Raw genomic sequence first — 25,753 nt, forward strand, 5'->3', positions numbered from 1 at the left:
TGTACTAATCTCTTACCATAGCTGTTTGTGATTGCAGGAGAGCACTATGGATGAGGAGGTCCACAGGAGCCCTGCGGCAGAGATATCGGTCACCAGCAATGGAGACTTGGAGGAGAGCCACGAGGATGTGTTCAGGGTAAGGGCTGGACAGAGCATCCCCCTTTGGCACTGTACTCACTCACACACTACACATAAATAAATGCACGCACTGCTTCTCAAAACTATGAGATTGCACTTGAATATGTACTTGAAAGGGAACCACATTATTGCGACATACAGTGGGGGAAAAAAGTATTTAGTCAGCCACCAATTGTGCAAGTTCTCCCACTTAAAAAAAGATGAGAGAGGCCTGTAATTTTCATCTAGGTACACGTTAACTATGACAGACAAATTGAGAAAAAAAAATCCAGAAAATCACATTGTAGGATTTTTAAAGATTTTATCTGCAAATTATTGTGGAAAATAAGTATTTGGTCACCTACAAACAAGCAAGATTTCTGGCTCTCACAGACCTGTAACTTCTTCTTTAAGAGGCTCCTCTGTCCTCCACTGTTACCTGTATTAATGGCACCTGTTTGAACTTGTTATCAGTATAAAAGACACCTGTCCACAACCTCAAACAGTCACACTCCAAACTCCACTATGGCCAAGACCAAAGAGCTGTCAAAGGACACCAGAAACAAAATTGTAGACCTGCACCAGGCTGGGAAGGCTGAATCTGCAATAGGTAAGCAGCTTGGTTTGAAGAAATCAACTGTGGGAGCAATTATTAGGAAATGGAAGACATACAAGACCACTGATAATCTCCCTCGATCTGGGGCTCCACGCAAGATCTCACCCTGTGGGGTCAAAATGATCACAAGAACGGTGAGCAAAAATCCCAGAACCACACGGGGGGACCTAGTGAATGACCTGCAGAGAGCTGGGACCAAAGTAACAAAGCCTACCATCAGTAACACACTACGCCGCCAGGGACTCAAATCCTGCAGTGCCAGACGTGTCCCCCTGCCTAAGCCAGAACATGTCCAGGCCCGTCTGAAATTTGCTAGAGTGCATTTGGATGATCCAGAAGAGGATTGGGAGAATGTCATATGGTCAGATGAAACCCAAATATAAATTTTTGGTAAAAACTCAACTCGTCGTGTTTGGAGGACAAAGAATGCTGAGTTGCATCCAAAGAACACCATACCTACTGTGAAGCATGGGGTGGAAACATCATGCTTTGGGGCTGTTTTTCTGCAAAGGGACCAGGTCGACTGATCCGTGTAAAGGAAAGAATGAATGGGGCCATGTATCGTGGAGATTTTGAGTGAAAACCTCCTTCCATCAGCAAGGGCATTGAAGATGAAACGTGGCTGGGTCTTTCAGCATGACAATGATCCCAAACACACCGCCCGGGCAACGAAGGAGTGGCTTTGTAAGAAGCATTTCAAGGTCCTGGAGTGGCTCTAGCCAGTCTCCAGATCTCAACCCCATAGAAAATCTTTGGAGGGAGTTGAAAGTCTGTGTTGCCCAGCGACAGCCCCAAAACATCACTGCTCTAGAGGAGATCTGCATGGAGGAATGGGCCAAAATACCAGCAACAGTGTGTGAAAACCTTGTGAAGACTTACAGAAAACGTTTGACCTGTGTCATTGCCAACAAAGGGTATATAACAAAGTATTGAGAAACTTTTGTTATTGACCAAATACTTATTTTCCACCATAATTTGCAAATAAATTCATTAAAATTCCTACAATGTGATTTTCTGGATTTATTTTTCTCATTTGTCTGTCATAGTTGACGTGTACCTATGATGAAAATTACAGGCCTCTCTCATCTTGTTAAGTGGGAGAACTTGCACAATTGGTGGCTGACTAAATACTTTTTTCCCCCCACTGTAATAATTAGGACATAATTAATAGGTAGGCTTAGCAACCGCAATCAGAGCCAGTGGGACAATACACTGATCGATTGGGCAAGAGGAGTTTATTTTATTTCCGAGAACATGTCGAAATCAGCAGTTTGCCCAAGTCAGATCCACACCAGCCTCCACATGAATGAATAGCCCTGCACTGACTGGCATAATTTATATAGTCATTCATAAGGCACAAATAGGCTTGGCTTCCATTGCTCTTGTTAAAAAAAAGAAAATCCACAAATGTGATGGATAAATTGGCCAAAGAAATACCTTATCGGTAACACTTTACTTGACACCCAGCGTAAAGTAATAACCATGTCATAATATGTCATAACAGCTGACATAACTTGTCATAACCTGTTTGTAATATGGTCATAACACTGTCATGACGCATATATTTAGACCTGTTGTGACATACAGTATGTTGCGTTTATTTTATGGCTAGTTATGACACCTACATAGTGTGAAAACCCACAAAAAGTACCACACAAGGCAAAAACATTACATTACACCATAGTGTGAAGTGTCAACAGTATGTTTATGTTATATACTTTTTGGGAAATTGACCATATAAAATATAATTGTAATTGCGCACGCATTGATGTCAGACATGCACCAACCCCAATGCTCTGTTTCTGATGTCTGGGATGAATGCAGGAGCAGATTTCAGGAGCAGGACAAGACACCCTCTTTTTGACTGATGACCGATGTATGGACGTGTATGTGATAGGCCTATCTGGCGTTTATGATTGATGGTCATAATGCTTCTTGACATTGTCAAAGTGTATTTTCTTAGTCCAAGTAAAGTGACACAGGGTGGTCATAATGCTTCTTGACAGTGTCATAAAGTGTATTTTCTACAAGTTATTTAAAATATGATGAAAAAACATGACTGTAAAGTGTTCATTACAACAACAACAACATTTAAGAAACAAACTTTCAAACGATAGGAAACTAATTGGCCCAAAACATCTTTGTTTTTAATGTGGGTTTTGACACTCTTATGTAGGTGTCATAACCAGCCATAAAATAACGCAATATATGTCAAAACACTTGTAAATATATGGGTCATCACCGTATTACGACCATATTATGACAGGTTATGACAAGTTATATCAGCTGTTAGGACATATTATGACATGGTGATGACCATGTCATAATGTGTTATGACACTGGGTGTCAAGTAAAGCATTACCAAATGATCTCCCCAGCAATGAGAGTCTAGGCCTATTCCTCGAAGATAGTCTAACCCTATTCCTAGTGCCATAGAATTATTCAATAAAGGATTTCATTTCATATAGCTTGCCACTGTAGCTACATGATTGTAGTTGTAATCCGTAGGATCAGGCAGCAGGTATTAGCCTTATTATTATTAGTATTATTATTAGGTATCAGGATGGAAATGTATGCACTCGCTAACTGTAAGTTGCTCTGGATAAGAGCGTCTGCTAAATGACTAAAATGTAAATGTAAATTAGCCACTCTCTGAGGAGGATAATTGGTTGTCAGTGAAATTCCGTTTCAGCCCTAGTCTGTCGCAGTGCGATAAGACGTCTAGGTGTCTAGACTGTGATCCTTGGCATGGCTTTTAACAGGCAAGCAGTGTCCGGCTTTGTTTATTGTCGCATCAATTTACTAGACATAAATGAAGTTTGGAAGATATGTCTTTCTAAGGATTACATCGCTGCAAGACATACTATGGATGGACCAAGGCGCCGCTATATACAGGTAACTGACAAAATAAAGGAAACGCCAACAGTGTCTTAACCCATTAGTCTAAGCCCTGTCTAAGCCGGGTAAGGGGGGTTCTACTAAGCTATATGGAATTGTTTTAAGAAGGTCATACCAACGATCATTTTGCTATTTGATTTAGAATTTTAAGACCCCTTGAAGTATTAAAAATATATAAAACAATTATTTGATGACAATTTGTATTTGGCCTTACTGCTACTTATTAGCCCATAAAACGCTTTGAATAACAGATTCACTACATGTAACAAAAAATCTGAAGGAAGTTTGTTCTGAAGTGTCTCTCCTATATCTGAGAGATATATATATATTTTTTATTTTTACATGTATTTAACTCCCTTATTTTTGGCACTAAACAGTTTCCACATATACACTATATATACAGAAGTATGTGGACACCCCCTTCAAATTAGTGGATTCGGATATTTCAGCCACACCCGTTGCTGACAGGTGTATAAAATCGAGCACACAGCCATGCAATCTCCATAGTCTAAACAGTGGCATAGAATGGCCTTACTGAAGAGCTCAGTGACTTTCAACGTGGCATAGGATGCCACCTTTTCAACTAAGTCAGTTCGTCCAAATTTCTGCCCTGTTGAGTTGCCCCGGTCAACTGTAATTGCTGTTATTGTGATGTGGAAACGTCTCAGTAGCAACAACGGCTCAGCTGCAAAAGTGGTAGGCCACACAAGCTCACAGAACGGGTCCGCCGTAGTGGTGAAGCACGTAGTGTGTAAAAGTTATCTGTCCTTGGTTGCAACACTCACTCACGGAGTTCCAAACTGCCTCTGAAAGCAACGTCAGCACAATAGCTGTTCGTCGGGAGCTTCATGAATTGGGTTTCCATGGCCGAACAGCCGCACACAAGCCAAAGATCACCATGCGCAATGCCAAGCGTCAGCTGGAGTGGTGTAAAGCTCACCGCTGTTGGACTTTGGAGCAGTGGAAACTGGGTTTGGCGAAAGCCAGCAGAACGCTACCTGCCCCAATGCATAGTGCCAACTGTACAGTTTGGTGGAGGAGGAATAATGGTCTGGGGCTGTTTTTCATGGTTTGGGCTAGGCCCTTAGTTCCAGTGAAGGAAAATGTTAATGCTACAGCATACAATGACATTCTAGACGATTCTGTGCTTCCCAACTTTGTGGCAACTGTTAGGGGCAGGCCCTTTCCTGTTTCAGCATGACAATGCCCCTGTGCACAAATCAAGGTCCATTCAGATGGTTTGTCGGGATCGGTGTGGAAGAACTTGACTGGCCTGCACAGAGCTCCATCGAACCCTTTTGGGATGAATTGGAACGCCGACTGTGAACCAGGCCTAATCGCCCAACATCAGTGCCCGACCTCACTAAAGCTCTTGTGGCTGAATGGAAGCAAGTCCCCGCAGCAATGTTCCAACATCTTTTGGAAAGCCTTCCCAGAAGCGTGGAGGCTGTTATAGCAGCAAAGGGGGGACCAACTCCATATTAATGCACAGAATTTTTGATGAATTTGGAGTGAGATGTTCGACGAGCAGGTGTCCACATGTAGTGTACTTCCATAATTTTTTTCAAACTGTTACCGGGTGACCATCAGACGAGTCTTGTGAGGCCTGTGGGTGTCCTAGAGCAAAACAACGTCGTGTTTGTGAGAGTCTCACCTTTTAGTTTATAGCCCAAACTGTTAGGACGCTACAGCTTGTGGAGGCTGTAGAGCAAAACTGAGAACACCATCGTGTTCGTGAGAGTCTCATCTTTCCATAGGTGTCATAAGATTTTGTAGGCCAAACTGTTCGGACACTACAGATAATGTTGTGAGAAGACCAATTTTCGGGATGTCTCATGGTCTGACAAACACCACTTTAGCTCTGTCACCTTTCACCGCAGATGCGGAAGTGCGACATCGGTGAATTGAGGCGCATCCTATCGCGAAAACAACAACTGAAAGATTTTTATTGGGATTTTTGTATTATGCTTATTAGATTTCACGGGTTCGCAGACATGTACTCTAGGGGGTTAATAGGGCGTTGGGCCACCACAAGCTGCCAGAACAGCATCAATGCGCCTTGGCATAGATTCTACAAGTGTCTGGAACTTTATTGGAGGGTTGCGACACCATTCTTCCACGAGAAATTCAATCATTTTGTGTTTTGTTGATGTTGTTGGAAAATACTGTCTCAGTCGCTGTTCCAGAAACCCCATAAGTGTTCAATTGGTCGAGATCTGGTGACTGCCATCGCATATGGATTACATCGGTTTTCATGTCATCAAACCATTCAGTGGCCACTCGTGCCCTGGGGATGGCGGCATTGTCATCCTATGGGGCATAGCCATGGTAGCTAAAACAATGGGAAACTGGGCCTGCCCAGCATTTTTATGACCCTAAGCATTAATTGTTTAGGAATTTCTCAGGAACCACACCTGTCGACGCACCTGCTTTCAATATAGTTTGTATCCCTCATTTAAAGTAATATGATGCCCCAGCTGTGCAGTTAAAACAGTAGCAGCAGCTCTTTTGTGGCACCACATCATGGGCTTATACTTTTATATAGGCTACATACAGTGGGGAGAACAAGTATTTGATACACTGCCGATTTTGCAGGTTTTCCTACTTACAAAGCATGTAGAGGTCTGTAATTTTTATCATAGGTACACTTCAACTGTGAGAGAAGGAATCTAAAACAAAAATCCAGAAAATCACATTGTATGATTTTTAAGTAATAATTTGCATTTTATTGCATGACATAAGTATTTGATCACCTACCAACCAGTAAGAATTCCGGCTCTCACAGACCTGTTAGTTTTTCTTTAAGAAGCCCTCCTGTTCTCCACTCATTACCTGTATTAACTGCACCTGTTTGAACTCGTTACCTGTATAAAAGACACCTGTCCACACACTCAAACAGACTCCAACCTCTCCACAATGGCCAAGACCAGAGAGCTGTGTAAGGACATCAGGGATAAAATTGTAGACCTGCACAAGGCTGGGATGGGCTACAGGACAATAGGCAAGCAGCTTGGTGGGGAAGGCAACAACTGTTAGGCGCAATTATTAGAAAATGGAAGAAGTTCAAGATGACGGTCAATCACCCTCGGGTCTGGGGCTCCATGCAAGATCTCACCTCGTGGGGCATCAATGATCATGAGGAAGGTGAGGGATCAGCCCAGAACTACACGGCAGGACCTGGTCAATGACCTGAAGAGAGCTGGGACCACAGTCTCAAAGAAAACCATTAGTAACACACTACGCCGTCATGGATTAAAATCCTGCAGCGCACGCAAGGTCCCCTTGCTCAAGCCAGCGCATGTCCAGGCCCGTCTGAAGCTTGCCAATGACCATCTGGATGATCCAGAGGAGGAATGGGAGAAGGTCATGTGGTCTGATGAGATAAAAATATAGCTTTTTGGTCTAAACTCCACTGCGTGTTTGGAGGAAGAAGAAGGATGAGTACAACCCCAAGAACACCATCCCAACCGTGAAGCATGGAGGTGGGAAACATCATTCTTTGGGGATGCTTTTCTACAAAGGGGACAGGACGACTGCACCATATTGAGGGGAGGATGGATGGGGCCATGTATCGCGAGATCTTGGCCAACAACCTCCTTCCCTCAGTAAGAGCATTGAAGATGGGTCGTGGCTGGGTCTTCCAGCAACGACCCGAAACACACAGCCAGGGCAACTAAGGAGTGGCTCCGTAAGAAGCATCTCAAGGTCCTGGAGTGGCCTAGCCAGTCTCCAGACCTGAACCCAATAGAACATCTTTGGAGGGAGCTGAAAGTCCGTATTGCCCAGCGACAGCCCCGAAACCTGAAGGATCTGGAGAAGGTCTGTATGGAGGAGTGGGCCAAAATCCCTGCTGCAGTGTGTGCAAACCTGGTCAAGACCTACAGGAAACATATGATCTCTGTAATTGCAAACAAAGGTTTCTGTACCAAATATTAAGTTCTGCTTTTCTGATGTATCAGATACTTATGTCATGCAATAAAATGCAAATGAATTACTTAAAATCATACAATGTGATTCCGTCTCTCACAGTTGAAGTGTACCTATGATAAAAATTACAGACCTCTACATGCTTTGTAAGTAGGGAAAACCTGCAAAATCGGCAGTGTATCAAATACTTGTTCTCCCCACTGTATATTATAATGTATTAGCTACCGGTATACCAGTGCCTTCAGAAAGTATTCATACCCCTTGACTTGTTCCACATTTTGTTGTGTTACAGCCTGAATTCAAAATGGATTAAATGGATTATTTTTCTCACCCATTTACACAAACTACCCCATAATGACAAAGTTAAAACATGTTTTTAGACATTTTTGCTAATTTATTGAAAATGAAATACAGAAATGTCTCTTGCATAAGTATTCACACCCCTGAGTCAATACTTTGTAGAAACCCCCTTGGGGGCGATTTACAGCTTTGAGTCGTCTTGGGTATGTCATTATCAGCTTTGCAAATCAGGATTTGGGGATTTTCTCCCATTTCTCCTTGCAGTTTTCTCAAGCTCTGTTAAGTTAGATTGGGAGCTGTGGAGAACAACAATCTTCAAGTCTTTCCACAGTATTTCAATGATATTTAAATCTGGAGTTTGGCTAGGCCGCTCAAGGACTTTCATATTCTTGTTCTGACGCCATTCCAGCGTTGCTTTGGCTGTATGCTTGGGGTCATTGTGCTGTTGTAATGTAAATCTTCGCCCCAGTCTAAGGTTGTTTGCACTCTGAAGCAGGTTCTCATCAAGGACTTGCCTGTATTTGACTCCATTTCATTGTTCCCTCTATCCTTACCAGTCTCCCAGTCCCTGCCGCTGAAAAGCATCCCCATAGCAAAATGCTGCCACCACCATGCTTCACAGTAGGGATGGTGTTAGACGGGTGATGAGCTGTGCCTGTTTTTTTCCAGACATAGCACTTTGCATTCAGGCCAAAGAGTTCTATTTTTGTCTCATTAAACCACGTAATTTTTGCCTTATGATCCGAGACTTTCACTTGCCTTTTTGCAAACTCCAGGCATGCTGTCATGTGCTTTTTTCTCAGCAGTGGCTTTCGTCTAGCCACTCTCCCATATAGCCCAGATTGGTGAAGTGCTGTGGAGACTGTTGTCCTTCTGGCAGGTTCTCTGTAGTTCTGGTCATTGGGTTCTTGGTCACCTCCCTGACCAATGTCCTTCTTGCCCGTTTGCTCAGTTTGGTCGGACGGCCAGCTCTAGGCAGAGTATGGGTTGTTCCATATATATATTTTTCAGTTTCCCAATGATGGAGACCACTGTGCTCTTGGAAACTTTCAACACTCTAGAAATAGTTTTATACCCTTCCCCAGATATATGCCTCCAGGATATACAACCTATGTTATCACATATGCAATAATAAGTAATCCCTTCTATATTTAGAAAGTACTGCACTTGAATATTAGCTACCAGTATTAGGGTTGGGCAGTTTCCAGATTTTCACATCGTCATACTGCCCTTCTCTCATCCCAGGATTTACGGTATTACTGGCTTAGTACACAAGGGGGCGCCGAAAAATGCAAGAAATACCATTGGGCATCGGTTACCAGAATGCTAACAAAATTAGCACAAGTAATAGCGAATTTCCATGGAGGCTGCTAGCTAAATATGCTAACAAGCGGAAAGACAGGCAATCCAGCTCATAAAGTTATACATACAGTATATAGGTAGGAGCTACAGAATGGTGAACGGAGAGACATTGTGCAAAGGAACACATTTTGACGCATGTTTGTCTGAAAGAAGAAACGTACTGCTTCTGAAGTGAGGGAAAAAGTATTTGATCCCCTGCTGATTTTGTACGCTTGCCCACTGACAAAGACATGATCAGCCTATCATTTTAATGGTAGGTTTATTTGAACAGTGAGAGACAGAATAACAACAAAAAAATTCAGAAAAACGCATGTCAAAAATGTTATAAATTGATTTACATTTTAATGAGGGAAATAAGTATTTGACCCCTATGCAAAACATTACTTAGTACTTGGTGGCAAAACCCTTGTTGGCAATCACAGAGGTCAGACGTTTCTTGTAGTTGGCCACCAGGTTTGCACACATCTCAGGAGGGACTTTGTCCCACTCCTCTTTGCAGATCTTCTCCAAGTCATTAAGGTTTCGAGGCTGACGTTTGGCAACTCGAACCTTCAGCTCCCTCCACAGATTTTTTTTGGGATTAAGGTCTGGAGACTGGCTAGGCCACTCCAGGACCTTAATGTGCTTCATCTTGAGCCACTCCTTTGTTGCCTTGGCCGTGTGTTTTGGGTCATCGTCATGCTGGAATACCCATCCACGACCCATTTTCAATGCCCTGGCTGAGGGAAGGAGGTTCTCACCCAAGATTTAACGGTACATGGCCCCGTCCATCGTCCCTTTGATGCGGTGAAGTTGTCCTGTCCCCTTAGCAGAAAAACAACCCCAAAGCATAATGTTTCCACCTCCACGGTTGACGGTGGGGATGGTGTTCTTGGGGTCATAGGCAGCATTCCTCCTCCTCCAAACACGGCGAGTTGAGTTGATGCCAAAGAGCTCGATTTTGGTCTCATCTGACCACAACACTTTTTCTTCCATTTGCGAATAATCGCACCAACTGTTGTCACCTTCACACCAAGCTGCTTGGCGATGGTCTTGTAGCCCATTCCAGCCTTGTGTAGGTCTACAATAAAATAATGTGACGGGTGAAATGAAGAACGCAATCTGCTTTATCTCCTAACGTATTGCACAAGTTGACTGCAGGTATTTACTTAAAGTATCTACAAATATTAAAATGTATTGAAAAACTTCAAATAAATAGTTTCAACGGTATTGACGGTATTGAAAAACCATTCCGTGGCTATTTCCAAATACCCCAGTATGCGGTATACCACCCAAGCCTAACCAGTATACATGTAATCCTACGTATGTAATGGATCAAACCATAGGCCTATTCTTGTCCGTTGTCCATGTGGTATTGTTGCTGCTGTTTTGCTACTGGTGGGTGGTCCACAATGTATAAAAAAACATTTGAAGAATTCCTACAGAGAGATGGCAATGCGCTCTCTATATAGCCCCATGTTTATACTGTATTGATTGATGAATATATCATACTAATCCACATTAGAAAATGCAGACCGATGGTACATGGTATTAACATGAATGTCTAGACAGACATTGTGAAAATTGGTCACATGCAGTTCAAATCCCATCGATCCTCTATTTATGTCACTGACGGTAAAGGTTTTGTGACCATTGTAAGCACACAGAACATCGCCCCATTGGGGTCTTGCTGTCTAATTTATGTTTAGGGATAGTGCCATACTTTGTTAGGCTATATGATGTAGTAAGTGGCAAGCAGTAATGCTACATTTCCATAAGGACAGTTACAAATCTCTGACATATAGGCCTATTTTATGATGGAATAAATTGTAATACATGGTACCGGAGTCTGGCGTAGCAGTAACGCTTCTGACTTGAGACCATATGCCCCCAAGGCGATGGGGGTTCGAGTCTCTGCTCACCCAACTGTTTGTGCCCTTCTTTACTGTACCTCCACCTTGGTTTGAGGTTACTTGGAGGTATTTGGGCCACACATTCTGAACATGGGGAGCTTACCCCTATCACTCAGTTTTTTTTGTGTTAGCAGTGGCTATAGTTAGGTTACGTTAGCAGTGGCTTTTGAAACATCCGAATCAACCCGTAGATGACCGTTTCTCCTGGCCCCATAGATTACATTCAGGGTAAGTGACAAACTAGAGCCAAGTATAAAAATGAAATAAATAATGAAGGTGTCCTTTAATATGTCATACGAATCATCATGTTATTTACAGTACATTGTCATGATGTGTAGGATACATGATCATTGTCATCTCCCTTTAAAGTAAATTCCAATGTGTTGCCCGATGGTGGCAACTTCATCTCTTACACTGGACGTCAGCCAATAGCTTTGAGGTCCCTGGTGTGATTCATGGTGATTGAGAGGAAACAAGCAGAATGTACTTAAAGGGATAATCTATACTGTGCAGGACACTTGTTTCATGAAGTCCTAATGTTGTCAGAGGGAGTATTTTTCATCTTAGTGGCGATTGTAGTTACATTTCGTGATAGTCTGTGACACTTTCGATGTTGTCTGTGTATGGGCACATTTTTGATCATTTAAAATCTGCATTGGTTCAGTTTCTGTAAACTGTGAGAATGCATCAACTTAGGTCAAACTCATGGGCGTTTTCTTCAATGTGAACCTCTATCCTCTGACTGATACATTTTTCCTCTGTGACTTTAGGACCCTTCTTACGGTGACCTGAATCTGTCAGAAAGCCACATCCGCTCCGGTAACTTTGCCTCGATGACAGAGGGCATTATTGAATCAGGACCATACAAAGGTACAGTAACCAGACTATCAAGAAATGGCGTGCAGCAGCAAATTGAATGTAAAGACTGTTTCCAGTGAGTGCATGTTTTTCCTTTTCTACAGTAACCTGAGTACCTGGTACACTTTCTTTAAAATGTTTGTTTTTTGGGGGGGCTAGATCAGCTTTAATATTGCAGATAGATTGTGTAATCAATGTAATTGTCTGCATCATTTCCAATCCCCCATATATATATTTGTTTGTAAATATATACAGTACCTGTCAAAAGTTTGGACACACCTACTCATTCCAGGGTTTTTCTTTATTTTCTACATTGTAGAATAATAGTGAAGACATCAAAACTATGAAATAACACATGGAATCATGTAGTAACCAAAAAAGGTTCAACATATCAAAATATACAGTTGGGGGAAAAAAGTATTTAGTCAGCCACCAATTGTGCAAGTTCTCCCACTTAAAAGATGAGAGGCCTGTAATTTTCATCATAGGTACACGTCAACTATGACAGACAAAATGAGAAAAAATTATCCAGAAAATCACATTGTAGGATTTTTAATGAATTTATTTGCAAATTATGGGGGAAAATAAGTATTTGGTCAACAACAAAAGTTTCTCAATACTTTGTTATATACCCTTTGTTGGCAATGACACAGGTCAAACGTTTTCTGTAAGTCGTCACAAGGTTTTCACACACTGTTGCTGGTATTTTGGCCCATTCCTCCATGCAGATCTCCTCTAGAGCAGTGATGTTTTGGGGCTGTCGCTGGGCAACACAGACTTTTAACTCCCTCCAAAGATTTTCTATGGGGTTGAGATCTGGAGACTGGCTAGGCCACTCCAAGACCTTGAAATGCTTCTTATGAAGCCACTCCTTCGTTGCCCGGGCTGTGTGTTTGGGATCATTGTCATGCTGAATGACCCAGCCACGTTTCATCTTCAATGCCCTTGCTGATGGAAGGAGGTTTTCACTCAAAATCTCACGATACATGGCCCCATTCATTCTTTCCTTTACACGGATCAGTCGTCCTGGTTCCTTTGCAGAACAACAGCCCCAAAGCATGATGTTTCCACCCCCATGCTTCACAGTAGGTATGGTGTTCTTTGGATACAACTCAGCATTCTTTGTCCTTCAAACACGACGAGTTGAGTTTTTACCAAAAAGTTCTATTTTGGTTTCATCTGACCATATGACATTCTCCCAATCCTCTTCTGGATCATCCAAATGCACTCTAGCAAATTTCAGACGGGCCTGGACATGTTCTGGCTTAGGCAGGGGGGACACGTCTGGCACTGCAGGATTTGAGTCCCTGGCGGCGTAGTGTGTTACTGATGGTAGGCTTTGTTACTTTGGTCCCAGCTCTCTGCAGGTCATTCACTAGGTCCCCCCGTGTGGTTCTGGGATTTTTGCTCACCGTTCTTGTGATCATTTTGACCCCACGGGGTGAGATCTTGCGTGGAGCCCCAGATCGAGGGAGATTATCAGTCTTCCATTTCCTAATAATTGCTCCCACAGTTGATTTCTTCAGACCAAGCTGCTTACCTAGTGCAGATTCAGTCTTCCCAGCCTGGTGCAGGTCTACAATTTTGTTTCTGGTGTCCTTTGACAGCTCTTTGGTCTTGGCCATAGTGGCGTTTGGAGTGTGACTGTTTGAGGTTGTGGACAGGTGTCTTTTTATACTGATAACAAGTTCAAACAGGTGCCATTAATACAGGTAACGAGTGGAGGACAGAGGAGCCTCTTAAAGAAGAAGTTGCAGGTCTGTGAGAGCCAGAAATCTTGCTTGTTTGTAGTTGACCAAATACTTATTTTCCACCATAATTTGCAAATAAATTCATTAAAAATCCTACAATGTGATTTTCTGGATTTTCTTTTCTCAATTTGTCTTTCATAGTTGACGTGTACCTATGATGAAAATTACAGGCCTCTCTCATCTTTTTAAGTAGGAGAACTTGCACAATTGGTGGCTGACTAAATACTTTTTTCCCCCACTGTATTTTATATTTGAGATTCTTCAAATAGCCACCTTTTGCCTTGATGACAGCTTTGTACATTCTTCACATTCTCTCAATCAGCTTCATGTGCTAGTCACCTGGAGGTGTGCCTTGTTAAAAGTTAATTTCTGGAATTTCTTTCCTTCTTAATGCGTTTGAGCCAATCAGTTGTGTTGTGACAAGGTAGGGGGGTATACTGAAGATAGCCCTATTTGGTAAAAGACCAAGTCCATACTATGGCAAGAACAGCTCAAAAAAGCAAAGAGAAACTACAGTCCATCATTACTTTAAGACATGAAGGTCAGTCAATACAGAACATTGAACGTTTCTTCAAGTGCAGTCACAAAAACCACCAAGCACTATGATGAAACTGGTTCTCATGAGGACCGCCACAGGAATGGAAGACCCAGAGTTACCTCTGCTGCAGAGGATAAGTTCATTAGGTTACCAGCCTCAAAAAATGTAGCCCAAATAAATGCTTCACAGAGTTCAAGTCACAGACACATCTAAACATCAACTGTTCAGAGGGGGACTGTGAATCAGGCCTTCATGGTCTAATTGCTGCAAAGAAACCACTACTAAAGGACACCAATAAGAAGAAGAGACCTGCTTGGGCCAAGAAACACGAGCAATGGGCATTAGAGCGGTGGAAATTTGTCCTTTGGTCTGGAGCCAAACTGGAGATTTTAGGTTCCAACCGCCGTGTCTTTGTGAGACGCGGTGTGGGTGAACGGATGATCTCCGCATGTGTAGTTCCCACCGTAAGACATGGAGGAGGTGGTGTTATGGTGTGGGGGTGCTTTGCTGGTGACACTGTCTGTGATTTATTTAGAATTCAAGGCACACTTAACCAGCATGGCTACCACATCATTCTGCAGCAATACGCCATCCCATCTGGTTTGGTGGGACTGTCATTTGTTTTTTAACAGGACAATGACCCAACACACCTCCAGGCTGTGTAAGGACTATTTTACCAAGAAGGAGAGTGATGGAGTGCTGCATCAGATGACCTGGCCTCGACAATCCTCAACCAAATTGAGATGGTTTGGGATGAGTCGGACCGCAGAGTGAAGGGAAAAGCAGACAACAAGTGCTCCACATATGTGGGAACTCCTTCAAGACTGTTGGAAAAGCATTCCAGGTGAAGCTGGTTGAGAGAATGCCAAGAGTGTGCAAAGCTGTCATCAAGGCAAAGGGTGGCTACTTTGAAGAATCTCAATTATAAAATATATTTTGATTTGTTGAACACTTCTTTGGTTACTACATGATTCCATGTGTTATTTCATAGTTTTGATGTCTTCACTGTTATTCTACAATGTAGAAAATAGTAAAAATATAGAAAAACCCTTGAATGAGTAGGTGTTCTAAAACCTTTTTGACCGGTAGTGTATAATATATTATTTCTATTTTTTGCACTGTATTGAAAATCATACAATCAGTATTTCAAAATACCCCGGTAGATGGTATACCACCCAAGCCTAGTTTGCGTTATTCCCTTGTTTCGACCCTCCACGTCGCCCTCCTCATTCAACCCCGGTGTTCCAGTTCAGGTTGCAAAATGCAAGGTACTTTGTTTGTGTTGCCCTAACAAGCTGCCCCTATGTCCAGCACCAGAGATATGGATAGATGAGGACGGCATTTGAATTTATAAAGGAGGAGTCCAATTGAGTTTTAATGAATCGCCTCTGATCTCCGTTTGTTTTCCTCCTGGCTCCCCTTTCATTATTGCATCGTCGTTACACATGCAAATAAATTATCTCTCTCCCCCTTGGCAACGGATTGGAGGCGCTGGCGTCCGAAGGTTGCCGCGGACCCTGAGTGGCCGCCGTCCCCCTCTCATGTCATGTAGATATCGTTATCACTCGGAATTCATCAAGACCTATTGGAAAGTTTTTCCACACAAGCTGTATAGATTTGAGGCTGTGGTGGGAACTGGAAAATACTGTACCTTGGCAGGCCCATTCAAGCCTATTGAGGGAAGTGAAGTCACTGAACACAAAGAGACTTGACCATAGGGCCAAGACATGTTTGCATCAATTGACTCTTGTGACTAATTAACTGGAACCAAAAGGTTTCACTTCAGTGATACAGTATCTATGCAACAATATTCAACACATGACGTCACATCAGACCGCCTGGTTCGATTCATTACATTTTACATTTTTGTCATTTAGCAGACGCTCTTATCCAGAGCGACTTACAGGAGCAATTAGGGTTAAGTGCCTTGCTCAAGGGCACATCGACAGATTTTCACCTAGTCGGCTCGGGATTAGAACCAGCGACCTTTCGGTTACTGGCACTACGCTCTTAACCACTAAGCTACCTGCCACCCGATTCCAGGCTGTATCACAACCGGCCGTAATTGGGAGTCCCATAGGGCGGCTCACAATTGGCCCAGCGTCGTCGGGTTTGGCCAATAGAATGTTATATATGTGGGGGATACAACCATCCCAGCTCTGCAGATTTTGCTGCGAAGAGTCAGAATCATTAGATCACTTGTTTTGGTACTGCCCATATGTAGCTTGTTTTTAATCGCAGGTTCAGGAATGGTTGAAGAATTACAACATTTACCTGGAGCTAACTCTGCAAATAGCACTGCTGGGGATTTGAAAAGTCATAGTCATAATAAATCGATCAATATTATAATAATACTCTTAGCAAAACATTTTCTTTAATTTACAATCTGTATTGACTATGAGAATAGAAAGGTTCAGGAAAGGTTCATCACAGTAAAAAAATATATGGCTAATAGAAACCAAAACTGGATGGTGGGAGGGGTTGAGGGGAGCTGAAGGGTGGGGCTAAAAAATAATAAAAAATAAAAAAATAAACAAGATGACTAATGTAAAATATACTGTGTCCGTAAAATGTATATAGTATGTAAGTTATAAGCAGGAAGTAGAAGCCTAATATTGTTGTCCATTAGTTTACTCTAATTAAGGGAAGGGATGATTGGGTTAGGGGAAAATATACAAAATATATATTTACCATAAAATACATGGGCATGAATTATTGTCAAAAATAATAATAATGAAGTGGGTACACTTTGAAAGTGGTAGTCCTTTCCGACATAGCTAGCAGACATGGTAGCATACAGTATTGTTGGTTGATAGTAGCCACATACTTATCATCACAGAGGCTTTGTGTGATGTGTTGAAACGCCCAGTCATCACCAGCAAGGCGAACCAGGGTCGAACTGTGTCCCAGGCAACAACTTTGAACTCTGCTGTTTGTGGTATACCTGCCTGTTTGTGGGTATGTGGTGTTCATGAGGACACACCACTTTTTGGAAGCGAACCACTCAATTTCGTCCCTACGTTATATCGGCATCGAACACGTCACCCTCCCTAGGAGAGGGGGTGACCTCGACAATTTATTGTTAAAATGAGAGGCTGCCTGGATCTTTAATTTAAAGACCCTTGCTCCCTTCGGTCTCAACGTTGACTTTGATCTGAGGCCATTCTTGTGATTATTGTGATTTTGCTATTCATTGTAAATGTTTGTAGGCCTATGTAGCCAAATTGTATCTATTATCTTATGCTATCCATTTATGTTATATTTATATCTGTAAATTAACCAAAGATATCAAGCCACACCCAACCATTATTACAGACACCTGTGTGTGTCCTTTGAAACTATATAAACTAGTGACCCGCAGTGTTTGTCGTTATACTCTGATGAAGACAGCTTGTCTGAAACGTTTTGGCTATTAGGTTATTCAATTATTGCATCTGAGCTCCTAGAGTGTGCGGCTCTCCTTTTCTTTTTCAAGTGTTCTACTCTGCTAGCCAGCACCTCGTGCCTAAACAGGTGTGTGTTTATTTCGCCTCCACATGAGGACACATCAACACACTGAGAAGGTTCCTGACCTGACCTGGGCCAGTATTCACAAATTGTCTGATCTAGGATCTGTCCGAATGATATTTTATTTATTATCATCTAAAGGGCTAAATGTATCTTAGCTCAGCACTCCTACTCTGAGACACTTTATGAATACAGGCCCAGACCTGACCTGTCACATCTCAGCTGGCTAACCCATAAAAGCGTCCAAAGGCAAGTCTACAAAGATAGTAAGGCCGTAATGATAGAACACTGTCATTTTACAGCAAAATCTCAGTGCTATTCGTTAAAAGTCGAGCATAGGCTTAAATGCGAAGTACAAAACCGTTATCCCATGGAGTTTTCACTGAGAAGTAATATCAAACAAAAAGCAAGGTGCAGGTACAGTACACTGTGTCCAATGTGGTGTCAGGTAGTCCAATTGCTCTAGGAGTCTTTACTTGGTAAAATATCAACCTAGTTGCGCCACTGAACCCATTGGATCCCATTTTAGTCCAGTGGTACTGTTCTGTGCCTGTCATCTCCAGATTACACCCCCTATTTGGTCTTAGTGGTGAGCCGCCCCATCTATAGTGCCATTTAGACCCAAAGGAACACCCAAGGAGGACCCGTGGGAGATTTCATTTCACAGCTCTAGATAGGGAGGTGTTGATGAATTGACTCACTAATCAATCACCACTGTTGCCTGCTGTTTCCAGTGTCAGCAAGCCAGCCCACGTCTCCCGTGGCACCTGTAGCTCCCAGCTCGGCGCGGCTAGCCGCCTGGCGCGACCAATCAGCGATAGTCAGGCTGAGATACAGAAAGGTACCCGCAGCAACAGAGACGAGATGTATACGGACCTGCTTTCTGCTCCCTCTTCTTTCTGGTTGGGCTTCTCTCCCTTGCTCCTTCCTTTTATCAAGGCTCTGTGTCATTCCTTTAAAATCCATCGTCCACGTCCTTCTTCATCGACTTCTACTACCGTTTCTCTTCTGTCTTCCCGTCCTTCCCCTCTCTCTCCCTATTCATACAATTTCACCTTTGGCTTTGAGCTGCGAATGATGCGATTACCTTGACGGTGGTCTCCGGTTCGTAACAGCTGAGGTTAGGCTACTGGCAACTAATTCTGACGGTTGTCTGCATTTCTCCCATAGCTGGTTATAGGGGACCTCTTCTTGTTTCAACATTTCACAAACGCACACTTGCTAGGACCAACCAAGCCTTACACAGCTTCACCTGAGTTTTAATCAGCATCCCAGCTTAACTCCTGTATCCTCCTTGCATCACTGGGCTCCCATAGTTCCTTGCAGGTTGTCTTTGCCTCCCTCAAACTGAAAAATCTCCCTTCTACTCTAAATGAAACTCCTTGCAGTTGCTTATCCCTAATTTCTTTCCCTGAAGGTGAACGTATATACTTTGTGTAGTATTTCACCTGTAGATGATAATCGTTAAAGTATCATAGTCAGCATCTAACTTTGACTCAGTGTTTCCATGTTCCAGTCTGACTGGAAATTATATATCAATCCTATGATTGATTCACCAGTCTCACATCTACATTGTATATTCTCTAACACTTTATGATATCTTACCAGAGCTCCCAGCTAACAGATACAGCCTCTCTCAACATTCATGACAGTCGCCTTTCTCTTCAGGCACTATGCAAGGGCAGCCACAGAGCGGGCCGGTGGTCCTGGCAGACGACCTGAAGAACCCGGCCATGGAGAAACTGGACCTAGTGAGGAAGTGGAGCATCAACACGTACAAAGTAATACTTACCACCAGCACCTACTGCCCCCCTCTTTCTTCTCTCACTCACACATTCTCAACATTGTTTTTTCACACCTCTATCTCCTTAGTCCCTCCCTCCTCTCACAATCCATTTCCGACTTAGCAGGTAGACTACCCCTTTTCCTTTCATTGTTCAACCTGGCTGGCATCTGCAGCTGGCATCGCAACAGACACACACAGCATTTCATAGCCATAGTTGGATTGGTGAGCTACCTATGATCTCATCTGTCCATAATTCCCCATTGTGCTGTGAATGTTTACTGATGGCTCCCCTGCTTTATTGTACACTCACAAAAGAATAAGACAAAAGGGTTGCTGTAGAACATCTGATGCAGCCAAACTGTTTCTCAGTGATACTACACGACACTACATACTTTTAATATCCATTAAAGATATTGCCTTGAATGTGATCACAACTTTAGATAACCTTTAAATAAAATCTGTCTGCTCCCCAGAGGCTTTAGCTCAGAGGGCTAACATGGTCTTGAGACATGTCGATGACCTGTGTTTGGTACCTGGGGTTGGTTACACTAGGATCCTAACTATGCTAATGTTAACTTGTTCTCAACCGAACATCAGATACACTAGAATGCTAATGATGTTAGCGCTAACTTGTTTGAAACCCAAGGTCAGCTACTCTTGGATGCTAACTATGCTAACACTAAGTTGTTCGAAACCCCAGGTCAGTTACACTGGGATAATATATGCTAACACTAACTTTTTTGAAACGGTCAGTTACTCTCGAATTCTAACAATGCTAAATCGTTCCATTTCTTTGGTCTGTTACACTAGGAATGCTAACGCTTCTCTCCCCGCAGTGCACCAGGCAGATCTTGTCAGAGAAGCTGGGCCGTGGCTCACGGACGGTGGACCTGGAGCTGGAGGGGCAGATCGAAGTGCTGCGTGACAACAAGCGCAAGTACGAGCACGTGGTCAAGCTGACCCAGACACTGGCCAACCAGCTCACCCAGATGATGCAGACTCAGCGGCAACTGGGCGACGCCTTCGCTGACCTCGGCCTTAAGTCGCCGGAGCTTCATGTGAGTCAGCCACTCGGTTTTGACCTTTGACCTAAACGAGCAACCTGGAAGCTCGTTTAGTTTAAACTAATTAGTGATACAGGATAATTTTTTTCTTCATGCCCGTAATGTTAATGTAAGTTTAGGATTGGGGGTAAAGTAACTTCATCCTAGATCTGTGGTTTTGGGCAACTTCTACCTTGTAAGAATGGCCATTTCTGGTTCTGGTTCTTTCTCAATACTCTGAAATGACTTCCTTTCTTCATCATTTTATTTTTTCATAACCACTGATTGCTAGGTGAAAGGACTGGATAGGTTTCCACTATTCTGCTTTCACCTGTCAGATCAGTCAGTGATTACTTAGGAAAGGAAGATAAGACTATTGACACCCAGCCACATTCTGTTTTTCTCCCCTTTTTTAAAAACTTGAGCTGCTACAGGTTGCCTCAGTGCGGATGATGCTGAGTGGGTTTACTTGTGTTGAATTCTCAAACACACTAAAAGCCTTTGATAAATTGTTTTCATTTGTCTCGAAATAAAGTGGATTTAAAAGACAGACCGCTTAATGCAAAGCCGGACCTATTTTATGTGACTTAGCTGTTTTATACATGATGCATCATTTATTATTTGTAGTAAATGCATTGAAATAGTAAGAAATACGAAAACAAATATCCTTTTTCTTTGGGGCGCACTGACTCTCTTGCACTGGCTCTATGCACACTCACACATACTACACTAGCACTGTGGTTTTGGGCAACTTCTACCTTGTAAGGATGGCCATTTCTGGTTCTGGTTCTTTCTCAATACTCTGAAATGACTTCCTTTCTTCATCCAGATGAAGTACTCCTAAGTGGCGCAGTGTACTCCTGAGTGGTGCAGTGGTCTAAGGCACTGCATCGCAGTGCTAACTGTGCCACTCAGAGATCCTGGTTCGAATCCAGGCTCTGTTGCAGCCGGCCGCGACCGGGAGACTCATGGGCGGTGCACAATTGGCCCAGCGTCGTCCAGGGTAGGGGAGGGAATGGCCGGCAGGGATGTAGCTCAGTTAATAGAGCATGGCGTTTGCAACGCCAGGGTTGTGGGTTCGATTCCCACGGGGGGCAAGTATAAAAAATAATATGTATTCACTAACTGTAAGTCGCTCTGGATAAGAGCGTCTGCTAAATGACTAAAATGTAAATGTAAAATGTAACACACACACACACACTATATACTGTACGCTCACACACACACACATGCATATTGTCGCTACACACACTCACACATAAACACACTTTCACTCTCCTCACATACACTGCTGCTACTCTGTTTATTATCTATCCTGATAAGGGGTTGGAACCTAAATTATTTCCCAATCGTTTCGTTCTATAGAGAACCATTTTTTTTTTTGTTCCACTGTTTTGACCAGCAAAATTAAGTTCTGAACCGGACGAACCCCAAAGAAGTAATGGTTTATATCGTTATTTTTGTAACTTTTAAACCTCTGAAATCATTATTGTTTTACATTTTGCTCTACATTAAATTACTTCACCAATGGATAGAGCATCTTGCTATGGTGCGGGCAAGCTACAGTGGGGAAAAAGTATTTAGTCAGCCACCAATTGTGCAAGTTCTCCCACTTAAAAAGATGAGAGAGGCCTGTAATTTTCATCATAGGTACACATCAACTATGACAGACAAATTGAGAGAGAAAAAATCCAGAAAATCACATTGTAAGATTTTTAATGAATTTATTTGCAAATGATGGTGGAAAATAAGTATTTCGTCACCTACAAACAAGCAAGATTTCTGGCTCTCACAGACCTGTAACTTCTTCTTTAAGAGGCTCCTCCGTCCTCCACTCGTTACCTGTATTAATGGCACCTGTTTGAACTTGTTATCAGTATAAAAGACACCTGTCCACAACCTCAAACAGTCACACTCCAAACTCCACTATGGCCAAGACCAAAGAGTTACATTCATCTCTAGGGAGACAGAATGCGTCTCCTTCCTGAGCGGTATGACGGCTGCATGGTCCCATGGTGTTTATACTAGCGTACTATTGTTTGTAGAGATGAACGTGGTACCTTCAGGCATTTGGAAATTGCTCCCAAGGATGAACCAGACTTGTGGAGGTCTACATTATTTTTCTGAGGTCTTGGCTGATTTCATTTGATTTTCCCATGATGTCAAGCAAAATGGCACTGAGTTTGAAGGTAGGCCTTGAAATACTTCCACAGGTACACCTTCAATATACTCAGATGATGTAAATTTGCCCGTCAGAAGCTTCTAAAGCCATGACATCATTTTCTGGAATTTTCCAAGCTGTTTAAAGGCACAGTCAACTTAGTGTATGTAAACTTCTGACCCACTGGAATTGTGATACAGTGAATTATAAGTGAAATAATCTGTCTGTAAACAATTGTTGGAAAAATTACTTGCGCCATGAACAAAGTAGATGTCCTAACCGACTTGTCAAAACTATAGTTTGTTAACAAGAAATTTGTGGAGTGGTTGAAAAACAAGTTTTAATGACTCCAACCTAAGTGTATGTAAACTTCCGACTTCAACAGTACATGTAGGTAGGGATAAAAGTGACTAGGCAATCAGGATCAGGGGTTGGAACCAGTTCAGGGAACAGAACTGAAAATTATCATCAGACATTTTGAGGAATAGAACCAGAACCAGAACCAGAACCGAGAACAAACGTGATCAGTTTTTTTAAGCACGGGAACCGGTTAATAATGTTATTTTACGCCCTCACTATCACTCAAACTTATTCCAGTGTCTGCCTGCCCGCCAGCTGAAAATCTTTGCCAGTGTGTTTGTAGGCTACCTTACCCTCCCTCCGAAGCATGCAGTCTACTGTAGCTACCGACTTTACAGGAGTGATTCAAAAATTAGGGAGATGGATTTTTTAATTAGAGAACAATGGATTAACTTTTTCAATTCTGGTTAAGGATACTATAGATATCACATTTTACATTGGATTCATTATTTTTAATTCTGGTGCCGCTCTACACACACAAACTTGTTAGCTAGCTCTGGTCTGCACTCAAACTCTAGGCGGCATTATGTGTAACGTAATGGAACTGAGTGTCATGATCAAGGGCTAGCTCTGGTCCTATGTTTGTTAAGCCAACTCTGAAGTTCAAAGACATTCAAAGTTTCTTCAAAGAAGCCACTCCTTCGTAGGTATAATACTGTGAGCCTAATTCAGATCATGCATGTCATAACATGCTCAGCGCTTCATACCCAGCGCTCTCCTCACCCGCAAAATGTATGTCGCAGCCTACACTACACTTGTCTGTCCAATGCATGTACTTACAGTGGGGAAAAAAAGTATTTAGTCAGCCACCAATTGTGCAAGTTCTCCCACTTAAAAAGATGAGAGAGACCTGTAATTTTCATCATAGGTACATGTCAACTATGACAGACAAATCACATTGTAGGATTTTAATGAATTTATTTGCAAATTATGGTGGAAAATAAGTATTTGGTCAATAACAAAAGTTTCTCAATACTTTGTTATATACCCTTTGTTGGCAATGACACAGGTCAAATGTTTTCTGTAAGTCTTCACAAGGTTTTCACACACTGTTGCTGGTATTTTGGCCCATTCCTCCATGCAGATCTCCTCTAGAGCAGTGATGTTTTGGGGCTGTTGCTGGGCAACACGGACTTTCAACTTCCTCCAGAGATTTTCTATGGGGGTTGAGATCTGGAGACTGGCTAGGCCACTCCAGGACCTTGAAATGCTTCTTACGAAGCCACTCCTTCGTTGCTCGGGAGGTTTGTTTGGGATCATTGTCATGCTGAAAGACCCAGCCACGTTTTATCTTCAATGCCCTTGCTGATGGAAGGAGGTTTTCACTCAAAATCTCACGATACATGGCCCCATTCATTCTTTCCTTTACACGGATCAGTCGTCCTGGTCCCTTTGCAGAAAAACAGCCCCAAAGCATGATGTTTCCACCCCCATGCTTCACAGTAGGTATGGTGTTCTTTGGATGCAACTCAGCATTCTTTGTCCTCCAAACACGACGAGTTGAGTTTTTACCAAAAAGTTATATTTTGGTTTCATCTGACCATATGACATTCTCCCAATCCTCTTTTAGATCATCCAAATGCACTCTAGCAAACTTCAGACGGGCCTGGACATGTACTGGCTTAAGCAGGGGGGACATGTCTGGCACTGCAGGATTTGAGTCCCTGGCGGCGTAGTGTGTTACTGATGGTAGGCTTTGTTACTTTGGTCCCAGCTCTCTGCAGGTCATTCACTAGGTCCCCCCGTGTGGTTCTGGGATTTTTGCTCACCGTTCTTGTGATCATTTTGACCCCACGGGGTGAGATCTTGCGTGGAGCCCCAGATCGAGGGAGATTATCAGTGGTCTTGTATGTCTTCCATTTCCTAATAATTGCTCCCACTGTTGATTTCTTCAAACCAAGCTGCTTACCTATTGCAGATTCAGTCTTCCCAGCCTGGTGCAGGTCTACAATTTTGTTTCTGGTGTCCTTTGACAGCTATTTGGTCTTGGCCATAGTGGAGTTTGTAGTGTGACTGTTTGAGCTTGTGGACAGGTGTCTTTTATACTGATAACAAGTTCAAACAGGTGCCATTAATACAGGTAACGAGTGGAGGACAGAGGAGCCTCTTAAAGAAGTTGTTACAGGTCTGTGAGAGCCAGAAATCTTGCTTGTTTGTAGGTGACCAAATACTTATTTTCCACCATAATTTGCAAATAAATTCATAAAAAATCCTACAATGTGATTTTCTGGATTTTTTTCTCTCAATTTGTCTGTCATAGTTGACGTGTACCTATGATGAAAATTACAGGCCTCATCTTTTAAGTGGGAGAACTTGCACAATTGGTGGCTGACTAAATATTTTTTTCCCCACTGTACATGTAGGTAGAGTTATTCAAGTGACTATGCATAGATAATAAACAGAGTAGCAGGGGGAGAGGGGAGGGGGAGGGGGCAAATGCAAATAGTCTGGGTAGCCATTTGATTAGATGTTCAGGAGTCTTATGGCTTGGGGGTAGAAGCTGTTTAGAAGCCTCTTGAACCTAGACTTGGCGCTCCGGTACCGCTTGCCATGCGATAGCAGAGAGAACAGTCTATGACTAGGGTGGCTGGAGTCTTTGACAATATTTAGGGCCTTCCTCTGACAACGCCTGGTATA

At 42.7% G+C, this 25,753-nt stretch overlaps 1 pseudogene; it reads left to right on the forward strand.

Annotated features, from left to right (window-relative positions):
• The window catches only part of LOC123484127, a 40,430-nt pseudogene that overhangs the window by 7,986 nt on the left and 6,691 nt on the right, over positions 1-25,753 (forward strand).

Source organism: Coregonus clupeaformis, unplaced genomic scaffold (assembly GCF_020615455.1).
Source record: "Coregonus clupeaformis isolate EN_2021a unplaced genomic scaffold, ASM2061545v1 scaf0202, whole genome shotgun sequence".
Taxonomy (NCBI): Eukaryota; Metazoa; Chordata; class Actinopteri; order Salmoniformes; family Salmonidae; genus Coregonus; species Coregonus clupeaformis.